This window comes from Canis lupus, chromosome X, assembly GCF_003254725.2.
Source record: "Canis lupus dingo isolate Sandy chromosome X, ASM325472v2, whole genome shotgun sequence".
NCBI classification, from domain to species: domain Eukaryota; kingdom Metazoa; phylum Chordata; class Mammalia; order Carnivora; family Canidae; genus Canis; species Canis lupus.
Genome location: NC_064281.1, coordinates 33,318,613 through 33,338,717, shown reverse-complemented (window position 1 = coordinate 33,338,717; position 20,105 = coordinate 33,318,613). Strand labels below are relative to the sequence as shown.

The 20,105-nt window shown below is 37.2% G+C and overlaps 1 protein-coding gene across 4 annotated transcripts in view; it reads left to right on the top strand.

Annotated features, from left to right (window-relative positions):
• LOC112655137 (ferritin light chain-like) overlaps window positions 1-20,105 on the top strand; it is a 67,798-nt gene that overhangs the window by 13,636 nt on the left and 34,057 nt on the right. The window contains exon 2 of one of the 4 annotated variants that reach the window (XR_003133555.3): window positions 12,316-12,466. The exons of 2 other annotated variants lie outside the window; for them this stretch is intronic. The gene's annotated coding sequence lies outside the window, so the exon portion shown is untranslated. Of the gene's footprint in view, window positions 1-6,012; window positions 6,325-12,315; window positions 12,467-20,105 lie in introns of those variants that run through there. One more of the 4 variants, XR_003133556.2, reaches the window with a different exon arrangement.

Sequence of the window (20,105 nt, the reverse complement as noted above, 5' to 3'; positions counted from 1 at the left end):
GCAGCGTATGTGAAGTGTTTGAAATGGTTTTAACATAGTGGGTATTCAATAAATGCTGGTCATCATTGTAAGAACACTGCACTGTCTTCTAATTCTGAAAGTTTAGATCTAAAAGAGACCTCAAAGATTATTAAGTTCATTGTTGTTCAACTGCAGTTCACAACCTCTTCGTGGATTTTGAAATCAGTTTAAGGGCTTACTTCCGTCATTTAATAAAGCACATGAGAATATAATAAAATAGAGATTATTCAAGTGCACTGCATGCAATAAGGGGTAAGTGTTGTTTCATGAAACATTTGTTTTAGAATGATAGCAGACATGATTTATGCTCTGCCCACATCCCCTCAGGTCTCTTGCTGGTTCTGCCTATGCCTCCATATCTTTGTGCTTTTCTCCTAAAGAGTCTTCCCTATGGTTCTTGAGAAAACTACTTTTCTGCTACTGGAGACACATTAGCCTAATGTATTTCTATTATTTATCTGTTGCTGCATAATAAATTTTTCAAAAACCTGGTGACTTCAAATGACAAACATTTATTATCCTACGTCAGGAATCCAGGAGCAACTTCACTGGGTGGTTCTGGTCCTGGGGTGTCTCGTGAGAGTACAGTAAAGCTGTTCAGTTGAGGCTGCAGTCATCTCAAGGCTTGAGTGGGGCTGGAGACTCTGCTTCAAACTCACTCACGTGGCTGTTGGCAAGCCTCAGTTCCTTGATGCCTGTGGGCTGGAGGCCTGAGTTCCTTGTTATGAGAGGCCTTGTAATAGGCCTCTTCATAGGACTGCTCATAAAATGAGACCTTGCTTCCCCTAGAGGCAGTGATCCAAGAAAGACAGAATCCAGGATGGAAGCCATAGTCTTTTTTTATCTTAATTTCAGAAGTGACATACACTTTTCTTGTATTTTATTGGCTACCAGACCAACCATGGAACGTATTAGGAAGCAACTATACAAAGATGTGAATACCACAAGACAGGGATCACTGGGGGCTACCTTTGGGGCCTGGCTACAACAGGTACCCTGGGCTGAAATGCCTGGAGGTTACATCTTCCTGATGGCCTGTAACAGTGATTGGCTAGGAATGAAATGTGAAAGCACTGTTCAAGGCTAGTCAAACTCTGTGGTGTATTTTATGCTCCAGAGGTCCCCATGGGATCAGGCTGAGGCTGAGACTTCACCTGAAATCTTACCCTTGGTTGATTTTTATCCCTTGCCTGCTGTGCCTCTCCTACTCCCATACCAGTTACCAGTTGCTCCTGGAAGCACATCCTTGATAAATCACTTGCCCTTGAATCCTTATCTCAAGGTCTGCTGCTAGGAAATCCAGCCTAGAGTAAAGTGGTGTGTGTGTGTGTGTGTATGTGTGTGTGTCCGTGCACACGCATGTGCACGTTTCTTACTTGTAGTGATGGTCAAAAACATTGAATTAAAAACAGAAACCCAACTCTTATCTATAGAAGTCATTTTATTTTACAACTGAGTAAACTGCTGCCCAGACAGGTAAAGTGATTAACTTGAGATTGTCCAACCCTGAGTGGCTTAGATGAGCTCTTGATTTTATTTTGACTCCCTGTGCTTAGCCTCTGGTTGTAAAATCATTTCCATTGGATTGAATTCCAACTCTGACACTTGATAGTTCTGTGACTTAAGTCAATTCAGTCCTTCTGGGCCTTAGTCCCCTGATCTGTAACATGGGAATAATAATCGCTCTGAGTAGAAAGAAGAAGTTAGACAGAAATGAAATCAGGGGCGCCTGAACAGCTCAGTTGATTAAGTATTTGACTCTTGATTTTGGCTTGGGTCATGATCTCGGGGTCCTGGAATTGAGCCCCGTGTCAGGCTTTGCACTCAGCAGACAGTCTGTTGGAAAGTCTCTCTCCCTCTCCTTCTGCCCCTTCCTGCTGTTTTTTCTCTTTCTCTCTCTCTTTAATTACTAAATAAATAGGTCTTTAAAAACAAAACAAAAAGAAATGAAATCAAATTAAGACTTCACTATTCACTAGCTTCCCCCAATTTTTTTATTGTAATAAAATACACATAACATAAAATTTACCACCATAGCCATTTTTAAGTATATAGTTCAGTGAATCTTGAGCAATCATCACCACCATTGTCTCCTAAACTTTCATCTTGCATATCTAAAACTCTATACCCATTCAATGCTGACTCCCCATTCCTCCCTCCCTAGACCCTAGCAACTGCCATTCTACTTCCTGTCTCTATGATTTACAGTTCACTGGCTTTTTTTTTTCCACCTTAAGCAAATAATGCATTTTCATTCTTTATCTGGGTAAAAAGAGACTAGTACTTTCTAGTGTATAGTTTATCAAAATACCTGATAATATACAACCAATGGTAGCTAGAATTACTATCATCTACATGGAAGTGCTTTGTAAACTATAAAGCATAAAAATGTGTACTGTGGTTATTATTACACTTAAACAGCAGCCCAGATTCTGCTTATTCATCTGGAGTTATGTATCAAAGCATTATAAATTTTTTATCAATCTCATGTCATTATTTAAACAAAACTAGCTTATCACCAAGCTTGTTTTCCTGTTTTTCTTTGGAAAAAAAATCAAATCAGTGTTTCTTTATGGGCAAATTATCTGAAAAACCTTTTTTCTAAATGAGTGATTTTATATTTTAAGTAATTTTTAGATATGTGGAAAGCATAAAAAGATAAATGTGTGATGGTTTTAAGTTCTTTGTATCTCGCAAACTGGTAATATTTCTGAAAATAAGGTAGAATTTGATAATGTTCAGCCTCAAGGGACCCTTCTTCTTTGAGTAAAGAAGTGGAATGATTTTATAATATGTATTAACATGAGCTTATCTCAACATTTAGAGCTATCACTGCTCTATCCTGGTGGGTCAAATATTGCAGATTTTTAAGAAGAAATAGTTAAAGGAAATGTGTCATATAACATAAATTAAAGCAGAAACCAGAAGAAAAGATGCTTAGAAATGTAATAACTTGAGGCCTGTGTTTAGAAGGAAACTATTTGCACATGGGTTAGCCTGTCTGCAAATTAGAAGAATGAACTTGCCTACACAGGGATAAAAATAAAGCCTGATTCTAGCGAGGGACTATAAAACTAGATTTTGTTTCTTTGTGTGTTTTTAGTTAAAAAAAAAACAGATCATTGAAAACTATGTCAAGAAACAAGCACCCATATACATTTCTGGTGGAAAATAGTATATATGTCTTATGAAAGGCAATGTGGCAATATTCATCAAAATTACACAGGCAATTTGGGCCCAGGAATTATACTTCCGAACATGTACATGTGTGCATGTACTTGCCACTTACTCTGTCAAGGGTTTCCTTCATAGCTGAATACATTAAATAGGTAACAAAGGCTCTCTAAGCAGTTGGGGAGACTGGAAAACCTTTTACAGGCATCAGAATACATTCATCCATCACGTGTGTACATACACGTATATAAGAAGATGTAGGGACGCCTGGGTGGCTCAGTGGTTGAATGCTGCCTTTGGCCCAGGGCACGATCCCAGGGTCCTGGGATCGAGTCCTGCATCAGGCTCCCCATAGGGAGCCTGTTTCTCTCTCTGTGTGTCTCATGAATAGATAAATAAAATCTTTAAAAAAAAAAAGAAGATGTATATGCAAGGCTGTTCATTGCTAATTTTTTATTTTGGTAATTCTTAAAAGCTTGGAAGCCACCCAATGTCCATCAAATTAGAATAGGTTTAAGAAATTATGACACATCTATATAATAAAAGGCTATGCATATGTGGAAAGATTAAGGATGCTTTTATGTGTTACTATGTTATAGATTCTAAAATATATTATTATTTTTTAAAGATTTTATTTATTTATTTGAGAGAGAGTGGAGGGGTGGAGGGAAAGAGAGAAGCAGACTCCCCGCAGAGCAGAGAGCCCAATGCGGGGCTTAATCCCAGAACCCTGGGATCATGACCTGAGCCAAAGGCAGATGTTTAACCATCTGAGCCACCTGGGCACCCCTCTAAAATATATTATAAAGTATAATTGGCAAGATGCAGTACAGTGCATATGCTAACTTTTCTGTGAAAAAGGAGGAAATACAAATATTTATGTTCAAATACTGGTAGGATAAACAAACAAGCAATAAAAAAAATACCCACTTTGTGGAAACTGGAGGTAAAACAATAAAATGCGTATGTTCAGTTCTCCCCTTTGTATAAGTAAATCTAATGGGGAAAAAAACAAATCCTGTTTCCCAACATTTGGACTTATCTCAGAGAGTGTCAGACATCAGTCTCCCAAACCCAGAGGCACTTGCAAAGCTGAGCAGCCCCCTTGCAGCCAATTATGTGTCTTCAAGATAGATGATGTAGTAAGGTTTGAAAAACATTACTTTTATTCCATTCCTTTTGCAAGTCCTCAGGCACATGAACATATTTGGAATTTACTGGTTTTTCTTCTCCTTTGGGTATTTAATCAAAACTGAGGTAGAAAGACTTTCATTCTTATATCCCCTTATACAATTTTACTCTTCACTAGCAGCATACAGAATCAAGCATATCATAAAATTGTCCTGCATATCTCACCATTTAGGTTAGAGAGGTTAGCTCATTTAGTAAACCACAATTAAGCAATTATTCTCATCCCGATATTCCCTGCCATACCTAGCACAGGATCTCATTTAACAGATGCTCAAAAAATGTTTGCTGAATTGAGCCACCTGCTTTATTATACATTGATAAAACCAGCCAGATGCAGATAAAATGTTAAAATGATTTACATTTCAGTTGTGAAATTAGAATCCAGAACTACTGTTTTCCTTTTGAAATAAGAAATGCTTATTTCAAAAGACCTTTTAGTTTATCATTTTACAAAATATGCTCCTATGCTTTGATTCTCAATCCCTGGATAAAAGAGGCAAAACAATTTTCAGTACTACTGGAATTTAAACCAGTGGCAGAGACATGTATTTGATGTATTGATGAGGCATAGGGAGATTGGTATCTGGGTGGCTCATTTGGTTTAAGTATCTGCCTTTGGCTCAGGTCATGATCCCAGGGTCCTGGGATCGAGCCCTGCATTGGGCTCTCTGCTCACTGGGGAGTCTGCTTCTTCTTTTCCCTCTACCCCTTCCCACCATTCTCTCCCTCTCTTGTTCTCTCTCTCTCTCAAATAAATAAATCTTCAAAAACAAATAAATGTGTTGATTTGTTTTTTTTAGGATATATTTAGTCATCTTGTATATTTATTTTTTCTCCTTGATGCAAGTTGGTAGTCAAGATATATAATTGTGCAAGCTTTTCTAAAGTGACTAAATTAGTGCCAGCTACTAGATAACTGTGATTGCCTTTTCAATTTCAAACCTTAGAAACAGAGCTCTTCCTGAGCACACCTTCTCATTAACTCAATTTGCTTCAAATTTGGTGTGTTTCATGAACAAAATCAAATAATTGGTGATAATTGTACTACTGAAAGCTTAAAATCTAGGTTCCTGACTGGGAAAAAGGTTACATACTAAAAGAAAATATTTGCATATTATATACCTGATAAAAGTCTTAGATCTAGAATGTATAAAGAACTCTTACAACTCAATAACAAGACAGACAATTAAAAATGAGGAAAGGATTTGGATATTTCACCAAAGAAGATATATAACTGGCTAATAAGTAGATGAAAAGATATTCAATATCATTAGTCATTAGGGGAATGCAAATAAAAAGCAAAATGAAATGCGACCTACAGCCACAAGAATGGCTACAATCTGCAACAGACATTAAAAAGTATTAGGGCCAATAGGAGAAATGATAACCTAAAACAGATGGGCATATTAAATGGTACAGCAACTTTGGAAGAAGTTTGGCAGTATTTTAAAAAGGTAAACATGTATTTTTCATTCTACCCAAGAAAAATGAAAGCAGTGTTCACACAAAGACTTATATGTGGAAGTTAATTATTTATAGTAGTTAAATAGGGCATTTGGATTGTTTCCAGTTTTTAACTGCAGAACAAATCATGACATATCCATACAATGGAATTTTATTCCACAGTAAAAAAAGAACAAAGGACCAATATATGCTACAACACCGATGAACCTCAAAAACACTTTGCAAAGGGAAAGAAGCCAGACAGAGAAGACTACATATTGTACAAGAATTGGCAAACCTATAGAGACAGATATTAGATAATGGTTGCCTTGGGCTGGAGGTAGGGATACACTGAGAGGAGAGGGTCCTCTTGGGATGGTGGGAATATCCTAAAATTGGATTTTGGTGATGGTTATGAACTATAAATTTTACTAAAAAACATTTAATTGTATACTTAAAAGGAGTGAATTTTATGATATAAAATCGTATCTCAATAAAGATGATAAAAATGTTTTAAAATTTTAGGTATTTTGTCCTGAATTATTTCTTAATTATTAAACTTAGATTTGAGAACATGTTTGCATATCTTATTTTTAAATTAAGGATTATGTGTTCATTGATGAAAATTCAGAAAATATATGCAGGAAACATCCTTCTGTAATTCTATTCCCTAACCTGAACACTGTCGATATTTTGATGGATACCTTTTGTAGAAGGGATCCATTATAGTCCTCATATTCATAGCTGCCCATTAGCTTTTGGATAGTTTTTCCATAGTTGGGGAATGTGATGGCTTAAAACCTATCTGGGGGCACCTATGTGGCTGTTGGTTGAGCATCTGACTCCAGATTTCAGCTCAGGTCATGCTTTCAGGGTTGTGAGATTGAGCCACAGCATGGAGCCTATTTAAGATTCTTTTTTTCCCCTCTACCTCTTCCCCTCCTCCTCCCCTGCTTTTTCTCTCTCTCTCTCTCAAAAACAAGACAAAAATAACCCAATTAAATTATTACCTCTGCTTACTAGGAATAACATGCTCATTTTGGGTAAGGTTCTGAAGGATGTAGGGGCAGTCATAATAGAATTATATGAAAGGCCTAAGGAATTTAAAATATACAGTATAAATTTCTTCTAGCTGAAGTTGACAGTTTAAATAAAGAGCTTGTATCAAGGCAAAAGCAGAAATTTGTGGAATTTCTATGATTTTATACAAAGAATCTCTTATCACTTGCTGGTACTGTTTTAGATAGCTAAAACAAAACACAAATTTTGATTCTTAGGCTGCTGTATAAAAAATATTGGTTTACTAGATATTTTACATAAAAGTTATATTTGGCTTGGAAGAGAGTAGGATCCCCAGAATTAGAATAGATACATGTAGGATGCAGATAACTCAGTACCCCAAGCCCCACAGAGTCTGCCTTTCTCTTGGTTGATGAAGCTGTTCACTCCTTGAAGACTCTGTAAAACCTTGCTGAGAGTGTTAACTTTTTTTAAAGGAGTTTATTTATTTGACAGAGAGAGTACAAGTAGGGGGAGTGGCAGGCAGGGGAAGAGGGAGAGGGAGAAACCAGCTCCTCACTGAGCAAGGAGCCCGAAGTAGGGCTCCATCCCAGGGCCCTGGGATCATGACCTGAGCCAAAGGCAGATGTTTAACTGAGCCACCAAGGCACCACCCAAGAGTATTAACTTTAAAAGGAGAGAAAATTCCTTTTACCTTCTTAGCCAACTGCTTCTGATTATTGCCACACCTAAACTAGGATTAGGTCATGGCAGGCTCCAGTTGGCAAATTGTGAATTTACTAATGTATGTTGGCAGTTTATCCCAATAGATTCAGTAAGTGCTATGCCAAGGAAAGCAGAACAAAACACTAGATCAGTCTGGATTCATTATTTAGGAAGTACTTACAAGGAGATTCTGATTTCATTGTGTTAGCTTCAGATGCTAGAAGTGATTCCAATAGTTTGTTCAGCTGGACTCAGTAAGGGGGCCAGGGTAAAGAAGGTTGAAATGCTAGAAGTTTCTTGGTATGATACAGGTGAAGGAGTCCAAAGACAGGAAGATAGAAATTTTGTAGTGGATTTGTTATGTATTACCCCTTCTTTCATTCAGTTCATGGTTTGATACTTGATACTTAGAGTTTGTGCCATAATCTCTTCTGGTAGTGTGTGAGGTATATAGGCAGTGAACCAAGTGCTCAGTTTAACATGTAGTTAAAGCTGACAATGAGTAGCAATAATCCAGGCCTCATTTCCTGACTCTTTCCAGATACAAAGTAACTAACACACTCTTTCCAAAGACAGAATGCAAGACTCTCAATGATTTGATGAAGTGTAATTCATCAGTGACTAGAGAGACAACTTAATACCCACTGGCCTTGGAAGGTGGTGGAAAAGTATTCCACAATACTTTGCCTTTGCTGGCCACATGAAATACCAGTCAGTTTTGGTTACATTTTAAGCCACAGCCTGCAAGATACATAAAACTATCAAGTCCCAATAGGTGAGATCAGAGGGAAATTATAGTTTGCACCAGTGATTTTCAACTGAGGGTGATTTTGCCCACCAGAGGATATTTGGCAATGTCTTGTAGACATATTTGGTTGTTGCAAATAGGATAATGCTATTGGCACCTAGAGAGTGGAGGCCAAGGATACTGCTAAACATACCACAATGCCCAGAATAGCCCCCTCTTCCCCAACAAAGAATTATCCAGCCCCAAATATCAGTAGTCTCAAGGTTGAGAATCCCTTGATTAGGTGTATATAAAATATGTACAGGATATAGAAGTTGACTGGCCTTGCTGTGTTACATATAGATCAGATGTTGGCAAATAATTTCTTTAAAGGGCCAGAGAGGGGGATCCCTGGGTGGCTCAGCGGTTTAGCGCCTGCCTTTGGCCCAGGGCACGATCCTGGAGTCCCGAGATCGAGTCCCACGTCAGGCTCCCGGCATGGAGCCTGCTTCTCCCTCCTCCTTTGTCTCTGCCTCTCTGCCTCTCTGTCTCTCTTTCTCTGTGTCTATCATAAATAAATAAATAAATCTTTAAAAAATAAAAATAAAGGGCCAGAGAGTAAATATTTTAGGGTCTGTGGATCATCTGGTGTCTATTTCTACCACAGACAACACTCATAAATGAAAGAGTCTGTGCTCCAATAAAACTTTATTTACACAAATAGGTCATGAGCTGGATTTGGCCCACAGGTGGTAGTTTGCCAACCCCTGATATATTAGTTTGAATATTATATACTACTTTTGTGATTTATTGTATGATGCTAAAAAACAACTATTTTACTGTTTAATGATGCTTTTTTATTTTGCAATAAACCGTTTAGTTTCAATGAGCTTAAAAAATGATTATTGATGACAAATGAACTACTGAATTTCCATTTGTCAAGAAAGTTCATCATGGGCATATAATTTGCATGAAGTTTTGGAGACATTTATCATTCACCTTGGGAGCCAAAATAATATAATTGTATAAAATTTAGGGACATAAATCTGTGGGATACATAAATATCTCTTTTGAATCTTAGTACTTTATTTAAGAAGTCTGAGTCTGAGATATCTGTTTAACATGTGCATCTTCAGAAGATGTAGTTTTATATCACTCTGTGAGACATGACTTTTCATTTAGATCAAATAATCATTTTACTAAATTAATGTCATTTTTATTCTATGTTTTTATGTACACATATTAAAAATGAAATGATACATGTTATTGTAGAAGAACTGCAAAAAGAATTGAGGTCAGTTTTATATTAGTGATATTGGAAGCTTCAAATGGAAAACCTGTTCATAACAATGATGGTTCAATTTTATTCGCACTCAATTCATAGAATCAAAATAAATCACTCTATCAAAGGGAAAATATGAGGTTATTACTAATTAAATAGAAAATTCAGTGAAAAAGTTCAACTTTGAAGATACAGTTGTCCTGTGATAGAATATGGAAATACTATTTTGTGAAGTTTGGCATCATAGTAAAAACAAGTTTTTTACTACTTGAAGATGCCTAGAGAGCAGAAGTATATTTTGGAATTGATTGAGATACACAAATGATTATAAACTAAGTCAAAAAATATGCTATTATAACAATCAAAATTAAAAAGGCAGTGGTCAACATTTACAGAGACTTTATAACAAACACACACACACACACACACACACTGGGGCACCAGGGTGGCCCAGTTGGTTAAGTGTCTGATTTTGGCTCAGGTCATGATCACAGGATCCTGGGATTGAGACCCGCATCAAGCTCCATGCTTAGCATGGAGTCTGCTTGTCCCTCTTCTTTTCCTCCTCCTCCCACTCCTCACTTGTGCATGTGCTCTCTCTCTCAAATAAATAAAATCTTAAATACACACATTAACTGAATTAAAAAACTTTGGTGATAAAGTTGTTGAACAAAACATTTTAGCATGGCAGTACTTGGTTTCTCTCAAGCTGAGAAAATGCATATAGGAAAGACTGGGGAAAATTTTTTAAATTAAAATAAACTTTAGTAATATTACAATTTTCAAATTTGTATTTTGGCCTCCTTCTCTAAAAGGCCATAGTAGGCAACACCAAAGTAATATTTCTATGAGAGTGAAATGTTTATTCTTGCAACAGTTACACAAACTGAAAAGTCAATTTCTCTGCATTTCCATCTTCTGATGATAACTGTGTATATCTTGCTAGTACAGTTGCTTTCCTATGATGTGCGCAAGAAATCACCCCAGTCTTTTAACTTTTATATGTGTAAAATATATACCACAAAATGATACTCTTTGATATTTGTTCTAGGCTTCTTGCTGACCTTCTCAGAAAGCACTTAGACTTTTAAGAAATAGTGAGACTATTGTGGAGACAAATGGATGGTCCCTCTCTGCTGCTCAGAGCTGTTGTTGAGGTGAATTTAATAAAGGAATGACTGAAAAAGTCATTAAGCTCCAAATACATCCAGTTAAGCAGCTGAGAAGGGGAAAAGGCCCTTCTCTGCCCTCCACTGCTCTGCCGTGTGTTCTTTCTGGTAGACATTTGTTGGTTTCAGCCAGCAGTATCAGCTGCCACTTTTCAGGAGTTCTCCAATTTTATTTTGGGGAATATTTCTCTCTCATTAAGGTGGTCTTGGTGAAACAATGCAAGATTCTTGCCTCCCCCCTCTGAAAGTCAAAGGCATTTATTCCTTCCTTGCTTTGCCCACTTTAAGAGCCAGGATGGAAAAGTTGACCTGAACTTAAGCTAATATAATGTTTCTCCTCAGATTTTGAATCTTGAGCAATTGATGCCCCCAAACAATTAGAGGTCATGCACTAACTAATCACTTCTTGCATGGAGTTGGTGGGTTTTGATTCTATGCCCTAGACCTATGGAGTGACCTTGATTTCTGTAGACCTTCAAATATGACTTTCTAACCTTCTGCCTTCAGTTAAGTAGAGCACGTGTAAACAGGGAACCCTAAATGACACATCCTCCATTAGCTGTGCTTTCCCATATACCTACCCCAAGTAAGTTACTCTACAACTTACCCACCCTTCTTTATGCTGAGGAAGTCATTTCCTACTGAAGGTAATTTGCACTAAGGTATGAAGGACTTGGTGTGTTACTCTTCCTAGGAGTCTTAGGATGGTGAAAGGATCTTAGGGAGAAGGCAGTAGATAAGCCTTGAATATTAAATGTTCAGACATTTGGTTCTCTTAAGACTATGGAGTGAAATGCTACCATTTATTAAATACTTAACTATGTGTGTGACATTGTGCGAGGTAAGCACTTTTGAAAAAATTCCCCATGGCAACACTTTGAAGAAGGTATTTTTGTATTGTATCTATTTTATAGATAGATGTGAAATAGGAGGCTGCAACTGGCCCAGCATAGGCACCAAGTATAACATGCAGGCTGACATTTTTTTCCTGTATGAAGCTGTATAGATTAGTTGGGCCAGGCCAACGGTGTTGTTCTATAGTTGGTTCTATCAGGACTGAGCTATTATTTTAGTATACTACTGAGGTATAATTTACATATAGCAAAATACAAGGGTCTTATATATATAGTTTGGAGAACTTTAACAAATGTATATATGATGTAACTATCACCCAGCTAGAGATGCAGAACATTTCCATCTTCCAGAAACATCTTATACTCTCCCTTGTAGTCAATTCCTCCACCTCTAGAGACAACCAGTTTTTAAATTACCATCCGTTTTCTTGTTCTTGAATGCCATATAAGTGGAATCATATATACAGTCTTTTGTGTAAGACTCCATTCACTCAACCTAATGTGGTTTTTTAATGATTAATCCGTGTTGTTGGATGCATCTTAATGATTTCCTTTTATTGCTCATTAGTTATATGAATATACCATAGAGTTTTCTGTTTATTTGCCTGTTGATGGACATTTGGGATATTTTCAATGGATGGCTAGTTGGAATAAAGCTGCTCTGATCATTCTTGTATAAGTTTCTCTGTGAATTTGTGCATTCATTTCTTTTGGCTAATATATATTTAGACATGGAATTGCTGATCATGAAGAAGGAATATAATACATTTTAATAGAAACAACAAGGATATAAAATTCTGCATTCCTATCAGCAATGTTGGAGAGTTCCAGTTACCTCACATCTTTATCCACACTCAGTGTTTTTGATATTTTTATTCTGGTGAGTATATAGTTTTAGCTCATTGTGGTTTTAATTTCTATTTCCCTAATAGCTAATGGTGTTGAACACCTTTTTCTATGCTTACTGGCAATTTGGATATCTTTTGTGAAGTGCCTGTTCAAGTCTTTGGTTATGTTTTATTATTGTTGATTAACTACAAAAGCACATGATACCACACTTCACCAGCAACACAATCTGTATTTTATACACATGTCAGCATAACCACTACTCAGTGATGTTCAATATTTACCCAAAGCTAAATTGAGAGAGGTCATATTTATAGGGATTGCCTTGCATAAGATAAGATGTTCCTGTCTACTTTTCCAGGCCAGAGGTTTTCAACTGGCAGTGGTAGGCCAACTCTGGATGGCAAAAGCGTTTTGTTCAGCTGGTATTTTAACTGACATAGTTGTTAATATATTAAAGATCAGGAGATAAATCCCTACAAATCTGACTTTGTAGTCTCTTAAAAAATTGGAAAATCTGGAAACACTGGGCCTACTTTTTACTTTTGGTAATGTCAGCTAAAGCTGAATAGTGGTTCTCCTTTAGACTATGCATGCCCTTTTCAGTTTAGGACAGCTTCATTCTACATCTCCTTATTGACTTATTCTCAATCTGCTTCACTCACAACTGGTATTTCCTAATGAGTACTGTGAATTAGATGACTCCCTACATTGTCCTGTACTCTACAAATGCACAGATTTGTGACTCAATGGCAAGAGACCTTATGTGTTTTATATATTTAATTTTATTACAGATTTAATCTTTTACCTTTCTTTTTCTTAAATTCCTCATTCCTTTTTAAGATATCTTGTTGTAGAAAATTTATTTAAATTTTTTTCTGGAAGCAAAGCAATGTATTCTGTCTCTGCATATGTATTAGGAATGATTTCTAAGAAAGTAAAGCCAGCCATTAGCTATAGACCCTAAGTAACTCATTTTTTCTCCATTTTGAAGAGGATGGTCCAAGGGAAAGAGGTGGTAGTAAAAAAAAAAAAAAAAAAAGTCCTCCCAACATTTGACATGGGTGAGAAGTTTCTCAGCAGACCCTAGGCCTAGTGACTCTGAACAAAATGAAACCCCTGGGGTAAACAAGAATTTAGATGCATACAGAATTTATGCTCATCTGGTCCAATCATATAACAAAATATGTTGGTCTGTCACTATACACTATTAGAATGGCTGAAATTCAAAATAGCAATGTCACCAAATGCTAGTGAGGATACAGAGGAAACTGAATCACTTATACATTGCTGATTGGAATGTATGGTACAGATACTTTGGGAAAAGTATGACAATTTCTTACAAAACTAAACATCGTGCTTACCATACAACCCACCAATTTCACTTTTGTGTGTTTATCCCAAAAAATTGAAATTCATTTTTCACACAAGAGCTGTGCATGAATGTTCATCTAGCTTTATTCATAATATCTCTAAGCAGAAAACAACCCAATTGTTCCTTATCGAGTGGATGCTTAAACAGCTCTGGGACATCATCCATATCATGAAACATCATCCATATCATGAAATACTGCTCAGCTATAAAAAGGACTGAGCTACTGATATGCACAACAACTTGGATGGATTTCCAGGGATTTATGCTGAGTTAAAAAAAAAAAAAGGTAGTCTCAAAAGTTTACATACTGTATAATTTCATTTTATGACATTCTTGAAATGAAAAAATCATAGAGATGGAGAACAGATTAATGGTTGCCAGGAATTGGAGGTTGTAGTAGTGATGGGAGAGAGGTGGCTGTAGCTATGAAGGGTTCTCCATAGATCCTTATGATGGAATTTTTTTGCATCTTGCCTGTAATGGTCATTGCATGAAACTACCTGTGATAAAATTGTCTAAAACTAGACACACACACACACACACACACACACACGATTATGTATAAAACTGGTGAAACCTGAATGAAATTGGTTAATTGTATCAATGTCAATTTCCCGGTTGTGATATTGTACTTGTTAGGTAAGATGTTACCATCATTAGGGGAAACTAGATGAAGAGTATATGTTATGTCTCTGTATTATTTCTTACAATTTCATGCAAATCTATAATTACTTCAAAATAAAAAGTTAAAAACATACCATTATTTATCCAAAAATATTCATTAAAACTTAGCTTCAAGCCAATGAGTTTAATACAAAAAAGATTTAGGTAATTATATATGATTCCATATAACTATATATCAGTCATTATATCTGCTATCGGTCTGGCAGAGAACCTGTTTCGATTACTGTGGCTGTGTAACAAATTACCCCAAAACTTGGTGGTTTGAAATAATGACATTTTTGTGCTCACAAATCTGTAGTCTGAGCAAGACTCAGTGGGGACAGTTCATCTTCCTCATTTTGATACCAGTTTGGGGGCAATACTTGAAGACTTGGGGGCAAGAGTCATTTGAAAACTCACTCATTTTTAGTGACTGATGCTAGTTGGTTGGTGTTGAGATTGTAGCTGGAAATATCAACTAGAACACCTACACATGACCTCTCCATGTGGGTTCGGCTAACCCAACATGGGGACTGAGTTGATGATATGACTTTCCAGAGAGGGGTGCCTGAGTGGCTCAGTCAGTTAAGCATCTGACTTTTGATTTCAGTTCAGGTCATGATCTCAGAGTCTTGGGATCAAGCCCACTCAGTGGGGCATCTGCTTGAGGATTCCCACACTCTCATTCTGTTCCCCTCTCCCTCCCCCCATGGTCTGTCTCTCTCTATATATAAAATAGATAAATAAATCCTTTAAAAAAGGAATCTCCAGAGACATAGAGAGCTTGATGGAAATTCAAACTTTTATGATATATCTCCAGAAGCTATGCAGCATCACTTCTGCCATAGTCACAGTCCTGCCGAGATTTAAGGGGAGTGAACAAAAAAGCACATCTGTTGAGTAGAGTTTCAGCATCACAGCATAAGACAAGCATACTGGAAGGAATATATTGGTGTGGTCATCTTTGAAAAATACAATTTAATATGGGGCCTGACATAGAGTAAATGCTCCGTACACATTTTTAATGAATGGAAGGAGGAAGAGTGACTAACAGAATATATACTCTTTCCTCTCCTTGCAATACCTTTGCCATCTCCCCTGATGGACAGAGACCTTCATTTCTATTTGTTAGAGACTCCGAAATCTGTGAACACTTCTGTCTTCTCCCTGTGTATAGTGACTAGTATGGTGGCTTTGCACTGTTAACTTTGCTAGGCTGCATTACATATTTCAGAAATCCCTTTCCTGTATGTTCTGGTTATGGTGGGCCAAAAGAGAGATTCTTATATGAGATTTGGAGGGAAGAAGAGAACAGCAGCCACTTTGTAGCTCACACACATTGTCACTGATCTGCTAATTTACCTCTTTGGCGTGAGACAGCAGCTGGGCTTTCAGCTGCTCCAACCTTCCCTAATTCTTCCTTCAGCTGCTTCCATTCCTGGGCTAGCTGTGTGGGCTTAGTTCTGTAATGAAGGATCCCCAGCTTCTAAAAAAACAAGCATTCCATTAAGGTTAGAGACCCGAACTGACAGTTTTTCAGCCCCTCCTTGTGGTCTTCAGCTTGACATTTGTGGGTTTCAGCTCATTCTTGCTTTCCCTCACTGCATATCCATCTTCCCTTCCCCCACTGCCTGCTCTGTGGACTTTAAGCTCCAGCATCAGAAGCAAAGACAACAATCTTACACAGACTGCTTAACTAGCTTCCACAATTGTGTAAGATCAAATCCCTGTGACAAATCCCTTTTATGCATGCACTCGTGTGTGTGTGTGTGTATGTGTGTGTGTGTGCAGTGGTTTTGTTTCTCTGATTGAACCCTATAGGATACAAAATTTGGTATCAGAAGTCCCAGTTAAAATATGCAAGTTCCTATGATTTAATTTGTAAATCGTGCATTGAGGTATAACTGACATACATATTGATTAATTTTTCATTCAACATCCAACAAATATTATGTTGAGCCTCTTCCATACCTCTGTTCACCTGGTCTTTTTATTTTCAATTCAGCTCTTTCTTTAAAAGTGTGACTAAGTATGATTTAACATTTCATATTTTTGAAACGTTTAAATACATAGATGAGAAAATAAATTTGAGAACCTAGCCCATTTTTCCACGGGGGAAAAGGTTACCAGAGATATAAGTATTTATGGCTTATCAAGAATAATTTTGTTTGGGCACTCTTAAAGACCAAATGGAATGCTGGGATCTCAGGCTATGGGAGAGATGTTAGGGGTAGGAGTCTTAGGTAGGTTTCTTAGGGGGGAACAGTTCTGTACATCCTGTTGTTTAGCTTTCACATATGTTATGTCTTATGTAGTACCTCCTAAGGAGCTGAAGAGAGGAAAACAGAATGAGAGAACAAAGAGCCTCTTCATGCACATACCCCCACCCATTCCTGAGATTGGGTATTCTGTATTCTTCTGCTTAGAGGAAGGGGAATTGAATTGATTAGGTAATTTGTACAAAGTGGTCGCCATCAAACAATCTTGTGATAGTCTTACTGACAAGGGCTACTTAGCTGCTTTTAAACTGCATAAATCACAATTCAAAATCTGTTGCACACAGGGAAACATTACTGTGACTCATTTTTCCTTGAAGACGGATAAGCATCAGCTCATACATTTTTAGAGAGCTCACATTTCTGTGTAGATGTGTCTGTTTTGCAATTTAAATATTTCATCTTTGAGTGACACTGAAAGGCTGCAGTATTCTAATGGCACTGGATGTGTGAGACCCCCAGATTTTGGTTAATTATGTGTAATGTTCAGAGTGCCTGGAAGTTATTTTCATGATGCCTATATTTTGAAAGATTTACAACATATCACTTTGCAGATACTCTTTCTGAGTCTTTACACATCAAAGCATTGCATTGAAGAAAAATATATACCCAAGTTTTATCTAAATTAGACCGAAGAACTATATAGACATAAATGCTACACACCTGGGACACACTTGGATGACTGTCCCAGTTAATATATTGAAATACTTCTTTAAAGGTGAGTGAAGAGATGTTGCTGTGAGTTCTACAAGCCCTCCTACTCACCACCCCAGTAACCTCTGTGCATCCCCTAGCAACCCACACACCATTCATTGATCTAGCAAATAGAGAGCAGCAGGGTACCTTCAGGACCCTACCCCAGCACTCAGGTGGGTCTATAGTCTGGTGCCTTAGGTAAATACAGCTATTAAATCTTTCTAATATCTCTTCTGCACATGGATGAAATGGAGACAGGACTGGCACGGAAGTTGGGAAATTTAAATTGGAGTCCTTGCTTAACCTCCCTGGGCCTCAGTTTCCCCCACTTATAAAATAGGTTTGGACAAGATTATATCTAATGACCCTTTGAGTTCTATTCTGGGAATCCATGATTTAGAAACATCTGAACTTTTTTCATTTTCACCTTGGAGGTTTGATATCTTGCAGAGGGAAAAGAATGGCTAATAGGAATTGGAAGAGCTTGTTCCAAAAGGCTGGCCAGGCAGTGGGATTGTCAGGAAAGAAGGCAATGGAAACAGAACAGGGAACACTGCATGAAATCCCTGCCCAACCATGCTGAGAAAACCATTTGCAATTCTGATTCTGAAACCTCTCCAAAAAATTAATGTTGGAGCTAAACAATGCCCAGCAAAGGGAAGCTAAAAGGACCGGGAAAACAGGGGGTCCCTCTATTGAAAGCAGATTAAAAAATTTCTTATTCTTATGCCTAGCAAGGCAAGGTTGCATAAGAGGTAGAGTCAAAGACTATACATTTGTGAAAGACACAGAGGGACAAACACCAACTTATTCATCAAACCTTATAAGCAGCTCTTGAAGGTTGAAAGACTGCATTTAGAGGACTCTCCCCTCTGCACCCCTGTTCGGGATATGAAAGAGGGCTGATGAATTTATGAAACTTGTCATCCACCCCCTGCAAGAAGTACTATGAGCAATTTACACCGATTCTAATAAGATAGGTGTTATTTCATGGTACCAAATCGATAACCTATGCAGGAACACTTACGTTCAGGGCACATCAGGGAAGGCAATTCTGACCTCCTTCTAATCTATATGGCCACTGTCAAAGAATGTAGGCCCAAATGATACGTAGGGATGCTTCCAAAAGGGCAATTCACTTTTATTATATTTCTCTTTTTCTTTATTTTGTATTTTTATTTTATGTGTGTAATGAACAGTCACTTCCAAAAAGAAAATTCAAACCGTTCAGAAGACTATGAAATGAAAAGTAAAATTTTCCCCTGACAAGATCCTTCTCAGAGTTATACCACACCAATAGGTGCCTGTCGACTTCTCCTTGTAAAAAATATGTGTATGATAGTATGCATTACAGTTTACTTAATAGAATATCTTGGGTACCTTTCTGTATCAATACATATTAATTTACTTAATTCTTTTTAGTGGTTGTATATCATTCCACTGTGAATGAGCCGTAATATATTTAACCTACTGACGAACATTTAAATTTTTCCAGCATTTGCCACATTTGTAATGTTACAATAAATATCTTGGTATCTCCCATATATCTTATACCTTGGTTCAATTGTTCATTAGGGTGCTCCTATGGAATAACTTTCTGGGGAAAGTACTGCTATATTAAATATCTCATGATACATTTTGATAAAATGACCAAATTTGTCCTCCAAGTTATGCTCTAACCAACTGTTTATTCCCTACACTAGTTCCATGCTTTTATGCATCTTCTCCCAGCTAAATAGAAAAATATTCAGTTAAATATATTCCTACTCTCCTAAGAGCACAGATGTTATGAGGATAGCAAAGTGATATAAATAAGCTTGGGGACTTGGAGAAATGCCATGTAGCGATATCTCTACTGGCCAAATAGATTACTTATGAAGAATTTTCTGATGAATTTCATTTCCACATTCCCAAACATGGTATTTAATATGAATCTTATTTATAAAATGTACTTTATTGTATACTTCATTCACAGAAAAAATATACCGTAGCAAGTATAAACACCTATGTAGAATCTTCTTTCTTTGTGGCAATGAGAGGTTAAATTGAATAGAATAATGACAGTTTTCATTTCCATTGAACTGATGATTATGGAGATCACACAATCTCCCCCTTTATTTAATCCTTCTTTGCCTAATCCTTCCCCTACCTGTATTCAGCAAAGTATAAGTGATTAATAGGGCTTATTCATTTAATTTTCTGACTGTTTTGAAGAAGTGAATTTCAATGAATGTAATGGGTTTGTTTAAATTCAAAAGCTTAGGGGTTAAGGTGTCATATATCCCAGGATAATGTGCACATTACTAAGAAATAAGACCTTATATCCAAGGAATAAATGCCTAGTTGTGATCTTTTTCAGCATTCAAGAGCAGATGGGAATGTATATGATAGAGCAGGTCTGGAGGGAGACCTAGGTGAAGGTATATGTGTGTTGGGGAGGTGGGGCAGTGATCCATATGCTTCTGAAATACAACTGCTGTTCCTGGGTATGCAAATTAATGAAAAAAAAATGCCAGAGCTGTGATGCTGGCTGGTGGTAAGAAATAGCTCCTTTCTCTCTTTCTCCTTGGCCTGTAGTGTATGGACCCAGAGACTGTTATAAGCAGGAAGATAATCTGGATGCTCTGTACCTGCACCAGTTCTCTCTCTACTCTAACCTAGCT